The sequence below is a fragment of the Chaetodon auriga genome, chromosome 21 (assembly GCF_051107435.1).
Source record: "Chaetodon auriga isolate fChaAug3 chromosome 21, fChaAug3.hap1, whole genome shotgun sequence".
Classification (NCBI taxonomy): Eukaryota; Metazoa; Chordata; class Actinopteri; order Chaetodontiformes; family Chaetodontidae; genus Chaetodon; species Chaetodon auriga.
This window is the reverse complement of record NC_135094.1, coordinates 782,501-790,000: the sequence shown is the minus strand read 5'-3', so window position 1 is coordinate 790,000 and position 7,500 is coordinate 782,501. Positions and strand designations below refer to the sequence as shown.

The 7,500-nt window shown below is 46.2% G+C and overlaps 1 protein-coding gene across 3 annotated transcripts in view; it reads left to right on the top strand.

The window, feature by feature from the left end:
• rreb1a (ras responsive element binding protein 1a) overlaps nt 1-7,500 on the top strand; it is a 59,143-nt gene that overhangs the window by 23,363 nt on the left and 28,280 nt on the right. Inside the window, exons 1-2 of one of the 3 annotated variants that reach the window (XM_076760911.1) lie at nt 1,943-1,966; nt 2,106-2,215. The exons of 1 other annotated variant lie outside the window; for it this stretch is intronic. The gene's annotated coding sequence lies outside the window, so the exon portion shown is untranslated. Of the gene's footprint in view, nt 1-1,942; nt 1,967-2,105; nt 2,216-7,500 lie in introns of those variants that run through there. One more of the 3 variants, XM_076760909.1, reaches the window with a different exon arrangement.

Sequence of the window (7,500 nt, the reverse complement as noted above, 5' to 3'; positions counted from 1 at the left end):
GGCACCTCCCTGTATCAGCTTACACCTCCTCTATCTCCAACAATACTCATCCCATTAACACTGGCAACAGCACGTCAACAGCAGCGACCGAACCGGTTCTTCAGCTCGGGACACGTGAACTTGTCCCATTGAAAGGTTTGACATCGCTCTGAAGGAGCTCAGGTAGTTCTGAGCTTTCATTTGTGGCTGCGCTGTGTTTTATTCAGGATGTGGTTCAGAACAAACTCGTGTGGCTGCAGACATCTTTTTCCATCACCTCTTGCTCCTCCTCATCTCTCTCCTCCTCTCTCTGTGCATCCTTATTTGCCTCCTAATTAGTCTTACCAACCCTCTAAGCTCTTAATCTCTCTGTGCCTCCTGCCCCCCCCCCTTGCTCCTCATCCCCCCTCCATCCATCCATCCCTCCATCCATAAACACCTCCCCTGTGCATGTGTGAGCTTTGCAGCCTGTTGCATCCCCTCATCCATCATCTCGTATCATTCCTGCCCCCCCCCCCCCCCCCCCCCCAGCCTACCTGTCTAACTGTAGACGATAATCTGCTGCAGTTTGTGCAGCACTGATGCTCACCCCCCCCCCCCCCCCCCCCCCCCCCGTCGTCTCCATCAGGAGCTCCACGCCGTCTTTAGCTCAGCTAAGCTTCTGTTTACACTGGTCTTCCCCTCCTCCTTCTTCTTCTTCTTCTTTAGTACTTTTACGGCATCAGCAGGTACCTCGTTCTTAAAACATCATTTCTTTACCTGTTGGCCATCGGCTGCCTTACTTTCCTTTAATCTGGCAGTTTTAAACCAGGTGTATTCCACATGTGGTCCTGTTTTAGTGAACAGGTAAACACCTGAGTGACACACATCATCCCCTGAGCTCTGTGCAGTAACACGTACATGTAGGCCTGGCTGATGGCGCTGTTAACCGATTCTTACTGTTTCTGTTGTTATAGCACAGCTATAGGTAGCTTTGTTTCAGGTGTGTAGCTGCAGGTGCATCATTTGTTTTCCCACCAAATTTCCTACATTGACTCCCAGAATCACTGGTTCCACCTGAGATCTCCACATGCCGCTGACGTCCCTTTTTCTGGACGCCATGAACGTGTCCAGAGGAAAACTTCAGCCTAAGTTGGCGCGTTTGGCCCACATGCAGCAGATACCAGGTATCTGTGTTACCCATGATGCACTGCGTCAGCCTGGGCCTGCCTGGCGTCACCACAGTTCAGTTTGTGTTTCTGTGCACCGACTGTTATCTGACAGGAGTGATCGTATCAGCACGCACACACACACACACACACACACGCTGACCTGTGCTTTAAGGCAGGGATTCAGTGTGTGTGTGTGTGTGTGTGTGTGTGTGTGTGTGTGTGTGTGTGTGTGTGCGCGTGCGTGTGTGTGCTGATGCCTTTGTGTGGATATGTTTTGCCTGTAGAGTCCATTTCTGTCACTTTCTGTACTTGGGTCCACTGAAGATGTTGTGTTACTGAGTTTTCTGTCTTTTTGGGGACGTTTTGTCCTTTTTTCCACTGTGGACAGTCTGATCATGTGTTTTGAGTCACGAGCACAAGAATTACACACATATCACCAATTACTACACATACAGAGAGTAGTTAACTGTCTGTTTGCGTGCAGAGGATTTCTCATGTAAACACATGAAACGATGCTGGTCTGATGGAGTCACGTCGTTAAAGTTTGAGGCCGCTCAGTTTCACAGATTTCTACCAAACCTTCCTCTTCAAAACAGGAGATTTGATCTTTTCAGTGACGGTAGAAACAAAGCCGCCGTCCTTTCCGCTGAGAGCTTGGATTTGACTTTTTGGGGGCTGATACTCGTTGTTTGCTTCGGTGGAAGCTCGCCGTTCGTCCTGTGGGACACCGGCTTCATGTTCACACGCTGCCCGCTGTGAGACGTCACCTGGGCGTCACCTGGACGTGTCCACATGATGTGTTTGCTGTGCTGTTTAGAAGCGTCTCTGTCTTTGAGGTGACGTTGTGGTGAAGCTCGGCCGAGTGTGCGACTGTACCTGAGTGTGTCTGTGTTGAAGTGTGCGTGTGTCACTGTGTGTGTTGGTGTGTTTTGGCGTGTGTGTCACTGACTGTCTCTCTGTGCTCTCCCCCTGCAGTGTGAGCAGTGGTTGCAGACACACACACAGCAAACCCCGCCCCCTCCCGCCCCGCCCCGAGACACGAGCGAACGAGCGAGCGAGCGAGCGTTGCTTTACGAAAAGGACGGGTAAATATGCTCCTCCCTCCTTTCATTCATCCCTCCATCCTGCCGGCTGTCCAACACAACACACACACTCCATCACTCTGCCTGCCGTGCTTCTACCTGTCCGTCCATCCATCATCCATCCATCTGTCCCTCGCTTCCCATGCATCGCGCCACACTCTCGTTCCTCCTCATCCCTCTCTTCATCGTCCTTTGACACTCTTTCACTGTCGCTGCCTTTCATCCGCTTCTCTGAGTCTGTGTGATCAGAACTCAGGTGCACACACCTGTAAACGCTGCATCACCTGCTGCTTCCTCGCCGCCTCCTCGTCACGTGACCGCCTGTCAGCTGATTGCAGTGCAGAGCTCCTGGTTTTGCTCTGTTTGTGTGGCCTCAGCTTTCCTTTCCTTCGCTCTGACGGTGCCGAGCAGCTGCTTCCTGCCTCGCCGGACTTTGGGCTCCTCTCTGTCAGTCTGTGTTTCGTGTTTGCAGCAGCCTGATCGTCGCTCACAGCTCTCGTCTTTTATGGTTTATTGCCTTCATTTTAATGCAGTTTGCATTTGAGGCCGCTGGGCTGAGCCGTAAGATGTTTTTATGGCCCTTGAAGAGATTTGAATTTGTGCATTTACATGCTCTTAAACCTGGGATTTGGTGGGTTTTATTGAAGTGGGACTTGAATCTGACTCACATGTTTCAGGCCACAGAGACGAATCAGCGGCTGCTGTCGTTTAGCTGTGAAGCTTCTGTGGCCATGAGAGACGTGAACGTCCAGCCGAACGTTTAGCTTTGTGTGAGCTGATCAGTCTGTCTGCTGTCGTCTCTCCTCTGTCGGCTTGTTGCAGCTCCTCACTGAAGCTTCGTCATGTCTCCAAACCTCCATGTTTTAACTGGCTTTCTTCCACATTGTGCATCATTTTATCATATTAGTGTTCTTCACTGCTCTTATTTATGCTAACATATGCTCATATCCATTACATCTTCTGCAACATGACACCATTTTTACTGTCTGTATGTGACAAACAATGTATTTATTATCCATGTCTGATTCGTGCAATTCAGTATTTGTTTAGGCAACAGTATTCTTATGATCTTGTACTGAATGTTCGTGTCTAGAGGTCATTTCTATTCTTCTATCTCTTTTTTATTGTCTCTTTGAAATTTCTATGAATCTCTTTGCTGGCTCTAACAGTTTGATTGCCCCATCGTGGGATTGATAAAGTTTTATCTTATATTTCCTCCAAAGTCATTTAGACAGATTTGGTTTAGTGAAACTTTGCACGTTTTGAACTTTAAATAAAGTTCTGTGGGTTTGAACAGTTATGAATGAAGTTTAGTTCAGTTGCAGGTGCATTTAAAGTCTTTGTGATGTCCTTTGTTTTCCAGAAAGAAGACAGATTATTAAATTAATGCAAACACTTTAACAAACGTGTTCTGTGCAACGTGACATTAGCTGCAGCAAAATGCTTTTTATTTTTAATTTATCAACACTGACACTTAAAAAACATGAACATGTGCCAGAAACAAACAGCACGAAGTTCCAAAGTTATTAAATCAGCAGAATCTTAAATGAACGCTTGTATTAGCAAATATTCACAGAGTAAACGTGTTTCTTTATACGTGAATTTTTTCATTTTTTTGAACCACAAAGTAAAAATAAATCTGAAAAAACACACATGCAAATAGAATGAAGCAGAATAATACAACAATGAAGTTTTGTTGTATCAAAATAATTCTTTGACAGATTCTTCATCAGTTTGTGCATAAAGTCCAAACTAAGGCGAGATGAGACACACAGACGGGACGGACGTGTGTGTGTGTGTGTGTTCATCTGAGAGAGACGGAGCGAGTGGAGGAATCTGCATCCTGATTGGCTGAGAGCTGGCAGACATTTTCCACAGTGAGACTGTTCAGTGGTTGGCTGAGACACTCCCCTCCCCCTCTGCCTCCTGCCTCTGGTATGCCGTACAGTAGAGCTGACACACCGTCGATGCTATCTCAACACTTTATCACGTCGGGTCTAAACTCCACTGTGTGTGTGTGTGTGTGTGCGTGTGTGTGTGTGTGTGTGTGTGTGTGTGTGTGTGTGTGTGTGTGTGTGTGTGTGTGTTGACTGCACCGCAAACACACAAACCAGTCAATCTGTAACCAAGCTGAAGGGTGGAAAACACACACACACACACACACACACACACACACACAGAGCAGGGAAGAGCCTGAAAGACAAGATGATGCAAGAAAGAGAAGGGAGGAGGAGGAGGAGGAGGAGGAGGAGGAGGAGGAAGGAGAGAGGATGAGCAGCACCGTGCAGAAAGTTACAGAAAGAAACTTCTGGTTCTAACTTTTGGAAATGATGGAGACGATACACAACATGGCCAAAAGTTTGTGGACACCCCGTCCACCTGTGTGCTTTAAGTCCAGGTCTGTTTGTCCTCGTTTGGACTCTTTGTCCCCATGAAGAGAAATCTATCAGTTACACCTGAAACAATAAGCCGATCAGTTGATTGACAGGACAATAATCAGCAGCTGTTTGGACGTTTTTTAAGCAAACTGTCCAGTCGAAGCATCTCTCTGCTTTTCTCTGTTATCACCGTCAACTGAGCGTCTTCAGTTTTGAGCTGTTTGTCACTTTGTTTTAAAAACATTGAACATGCAGCTACAGCGCAGCTACGATTACTGATAAATTAACGTTATTTTTTAAATTCTCCTGCAGAATTTAATGCAGAAGTTACAGAAAATGACAACCTGCTTCTTCGTCTACAGCGTGGAGAGGCGCCCATGGTGAAAAGAGAGTTTTAAAGTGTTTGGGAGTCGCTGTTTCAGGCAGTTCCTCCAACATAATCTCAACATTTTGTGCACATGCTAGCTCAGCCAAGAAACCGTGTTCCCAGTTTGGTCCCAGTCTGGAACCATCTCCCTGAACTGGAGCAAACCTTGCCGCCAATCTCCCAAATCACATATGGCTGTAATTATCAGATGTCCACATATTTTTGGCCGTGAAGTGTAGCGATGAAGTGCTGTATCCAGCTTCTGTGTTTAGTTCAGTGTGTGTGTGTGCGTGCGTGCGTGCGTGCGTGCGTGCGTGCGTGCGCGCGTGCGCGCTAACAAGTTTGGGCAAAGTACCGCTGCGAGGGGAGCGGAGGAAGGAGGGACGCCCGGAGAGCAGAGCAGTGGAGGATGGGTAATGGCAGCTGAGTGTGAGACGGTGGTGAGGGAGGGGGTGCAGGTGGCGGGGGTCAGTGAGAAAGAGAGAGAGAATGCCCATCAATCTCTCTCGCCCTGAACACACTCGTACATGGGGAAGCAGCAAAACGCTCTCTTGTGAGTCCCGTGAGTGTGCGCTTCCTGTTGTGGTCGAGGCACAGAAAGACAGATAAAGACAGATTCTTTCAGCTTGTCGCCTGATTGGCCTGAACACCAGCATCGGTTTGGTTTTTAAACGTTTGAGGAGTTCACTGCAGGAAAGGAGATGCAGAACGTGCAGCCATTTTGGCATGTTGTATGCCTGGTTTTAGGTGTGGGAGCATCGAGTGCTGCCCTGCACCCGATGCTCCACCTGAACACCACTGTGCACCGTCACGTGGACATGTCCACATACTTTGGGCTGGGGAGTGAAGGGCTGAATGTTTCTTCCACAGATTTTGCACTTCATTCATTCTCGCTGTAGAAAATAATTTGCCTCACAGCTGAATCTTAAGCTGCCATCTTAGGAATGAAAAGTAATTGGATGAAATTGCCGCAGCTGAAAAGTTGATCCAGCTGACTTAAGCTAATTAGCTTCAGCTGCTAGCATCAGTACTCTGTCAGAGAGCAAAGGTAGCCAATGTATTCTAATTAGCTTTCAGATGCTAGTACCACGACTTTGTGGTGGCAACCAGTTTGTCTACATGGTGAAAATTATTTTTTATGTCAGTGGTACAAAGTTTGCAAACCCAACATCAGTAGCTTCAGTTCCAATATCCTGCTTTGCTTTAGTTTTTGGTCAACATTTAAAAAATGCTAACCAAAATTAAATCCAAAATATTATATATAACATCTGCCCCTATCTAGTTTGCCAACTAATCCTAGCTTGATTAGCCTAAATGTCAGTAGCACTGCCATTTCACAATAGCAGATTACATACATTTAGCTGACTAAGGCTAATTAGCTTCATATGCCACCATCGGTAGTGTCATTGGTTGTGTAGCACGATTGCTAACGCAATGTTCAAATAAGTAGCTTCAGATTCAACAAAATTCATACAGAATTCAATAGTTTTTTAGTTGATTAGCTTACGTGTCAAAATCACCACTATTGCTCAATGGCTGTGCAAACTGTTTGCTAATTAGCTTCAGCTGCTAGCTTTAGTATCTGTAGAAAGCTTGTTGGTGAATTAGCTAGGTGCTAGCAGTAATGAGTGTCTAAATGACTTCATGTTTCATGTCAGCAGTACACAGCTAACTAGCCTAGCTTAAATAACTCAACATCACCACTGTGTAGCAATGAAATTCTCAATATTACAGCTTTATGTGTTCATGTCACTCACCGTAGCGACGGTTTAATACTTTCAACATAACAGCTGTAATTTTTTTTTTGCTTATTTCCAAGTTTTTATTGCCCATAATTTCCTGTTGGATTTGACAGAGCTAGTTGGATATGCTAACTGGCCTTTTAAACGGTATTTAGCAAACTCTGTTAACCTGAGACACTGACGTCAGTGTTTGATATTTTGAGATTATTGTTGGTTTTCTTCAGGTTTGAGATGAATCAAACTTTAAAATGTCACCTATGATTCAACTTTAATGTAGCAGGCTGCCAGTGAAACAATAGGCCCCAAAGCCAGCGACACATGCCGTTCACGGCAGTTTAAACTGGAGACTGAAGCTGAGAGGCTCACCCTGATGAGGCCTGGATGTATGCTTAAAGAAATGTTGTCTGGAATCTGGTTTTCTCTGTGTGTCTTCAGGGCGTTGCACTACATGTCTCTATGTGTGGGAAGCCATTTTGAGTGAGATGAATAGAGAGATAGAGGGAGCAATGGAGGGAGAGCAACAGTTAGGAGGTAATAAATAGCCAACATATGGTCATCGGATCCTGCCCCCCCACCACCACCCACCCCCACTCCTCTCTCTATCTCCCCCATACGTCCCTCCATCCCTCACCTCGTGTCTTTACTGCTTAACACAGACTGTTAGCTGACACCCGCGAGGACACATATACAAACATCCCACCTCGCAAAAAGAAGATATATAGATATATATAAATAAACAGAGAAGCTTTGAGAAAAGAGGAAGAGTGAAAGCAGAAAGAGGAGAGGACGAGTTGAGGAAGA